Source organism: Corvus brachyrhynchos, unplaced genomic scaffold, assembly GCF_000691975.1.
Source record: "Corvus brachyrhynchos isolate BGI_N302 unplaced genomic scaffold, ASM69197v1 scaffold413, whole genome shotgun sequence".
Taxonomy (NCBI): domain Eukaryota; kingdom Metazoa; phylum Chordata; class Aves; order Passeriformes; family Corvidae; genus Corvus; species Corvus brachyrhynchos.
This window is the reverse complement of record NW_008237240.1, coordinates 517,721-520,325: the sequence shown is the minus strand read 5'-3', so window position 1 is coordinate 520,325 and position 2,605 is coordinate 517,721.

Sequence of the window (2,605 nt, the reverse complement as noted above, 5' to 3'; positions counted from 1 at the left end):
ATTTTCTCTCTGATCTTTCCATTCCTCTGTTTATTTTAAAGCCTTTCAAATCCCCACCCACTCCTTCCCACCACGTGGGACATGCTGCTTTTTGCTTGCACTAGAACCAGCTTTGCACTGGAGCTGCAAAGCTCCTGCAGGAGCTGTAACTCCCTCATCTATCCCCCCACAGTGGGATGGGGAAGAGAATCACAAAAAACGCTTGTGAGTTGGGATCAGAACAGTTGAATAATTGGAACAAGTAAAATATTATTGTAATAATTACTAATTGAAATTTAAAGAAATAAAGCCCAAGTGATGCACAGTGGAGTTGTTCACCACCCATGATTGATGCCCAGCCTGTCCCTGATCAGCAGTAGGACCCCTCTGCTAACTCTACCCATTTAAACACTGAGCATGGCATTCCATGGTATGGAATATCCCTTTGGCCATTCCAGCTCTGCTCCCTCCTGGATTTTTGTGCCTCTCCTCACTGGCAGAGCACTGGAAACTGAAATGTCCTTGACTGAGGGTAAACAGTAGTTAGCAACAATGAAACATCTGTGTGGTATCAACACTATTCTCCAAACACAGCTCTGCACCAGCTACCAGGAAGAAAATTAACTCTGTCCCAGCCATATTCAGGACACTGGGGAAGGGGTGGTTCTGGGGGTGGGGCTGTAGCAGCCCCCCAGCACCCCTGTCTGATGGGGTGGCACTGGGATCTGTGCAGAGATGCTCAGTGGGGGAATGAGAGACGGGGTAGGAACATGGGGAGTACATCCAACTGGATCTGAAGAAGGGAAAAAAGTTATTAGTCAGTCATTTGAATGAATATCATTGTGAGGCTGTGGAATTTCTATACCTGAGGGTTTTCAAGACTCACTGGGATAAAGCCTGAGGCAACATGGTCTGAACCACTTTGATTTATAAGGTTTGACTAGACAACATCCTGTATAATACCTGCATAATTTTATGAGTAAGGATTTTGCCTAGTTGTTTCTGTCACATAAGGATCCTGCCAACTACTGCATTTACACTATATTTTGATTTCTTTTTAAATTATGGTGTGAAATGGCTTTGAAAAATGCTTGGTCGTTCATCTTTTGCATCATGCCCCATTTTTTCTGTTCATTAAAATTATTTCAAAACATACTCTCTGCTCTCAGATTTGAAATTAAATTTTGCTTAGTCTATTTTAAACATCCCTGTTGTGTTGTGTTAATCTGTAGAACTGTATTGCCAGTGAAACAAGCTGTTATAAATCATTACATAAACATGAAAACTGTTTTCAGTGCCTTACACTAAAACATTTCCCACTAAGGGGCTCAAGTTTTTATGTTGCTGTTTCAGGACAAAATATGAGAACCAAAGTACTTGATGTGTCGAGAAAGGAGAACCCTGATTTCACCCTTCACAGCAAGTGATACTGCTCAGAGTTCCTCCTTTTTTTGAAACATAGTCCTGTGATTAAAAAAAACTGATCACATAACAAAGGCACTGCTGAAAATTCATAAGTTAATCACTTGTATTGATGTACGGATCCCAAATAGAGCAATTATGTTTAACGTGTCTCAGTAACTGCATCAGCTATAGAAAACAAAGAGTAGAAGACAGAAATTTAAGATAACGGGATACACATCATAAGGTCACCCCAAGACAGAGTAGAAGACAGAAATTTAAGATAATACATCAGCTGAAACCAGGCATTTCTGGTGGATAGCAGAGCCAGACATTCAGTAATAACTCTCTGCAAGGGCCTGCTGAGTTAAAATTCTGGTTGTTGGGGTAATGGGAAAATGAGCTTCACAGGCATTCTTACAACCCATGGAATGCACAGCTGGAGACACTAAACTAACTGACGAGTTTCTGTATGCCAGGGTGTCCCCTAATTGTTAGGACAAGATGTACTCTGCAAGTTAAATGCTTGAAAACCTTTTTCAGAAAACCTCTATGTATTTCACAAGAAAAGGCACGGGAGGCTTGAATCCATTTAATAATGAACCAGAGCTCAGAGGAACCTGAGAATGGCATCCTGAATACTGCTTGGAGAGGGTCAGTCTGAATCAGACCCCAGAAAAGAAGCCTCGTTCTCAGCAGTATAGGCTGGTACAGGATTTAAGAGCAGTAAAACAATCATGGACAAATAATTATTTGACTGCTTTGGATTTAAAAGATGCTTTTTTTTGCATTCTGGAGGATGAGCAGAGCCAGACTTTGTGTTGAGGGGGGAAATCTGACAACAGAAAGAAAGGTGCAGCTATTTCTGCAGAACATCAATGGTGGGACACTGTTTTTGGATGGTCACCAACTGCTTACAGGGATTTCCAGTAAGATACTTCACCCTGTTGTTGCTCTCTTAATGCTAACCCTATTATGCTTTGTCTTAATTGCAGCACTGAATATTTGCATTTGAAAAATCCTGAAGCAATTAACTTGCCAGTCATCCCTGTGATTAATTTCAGGAAAATGTGTGATGTTCATAAAAAGTGAGGCTTTTGAGTGCTGTTGTGGCTTCATAACCTCAGCTGGAGGAAATGATGAACAACTCCCTAAAAGATAAATTATGTTTAGTGTGTCTCAGTAATTGCAGCAGCCGTAGAAAAAAAAAGAATAGAAGAAACTT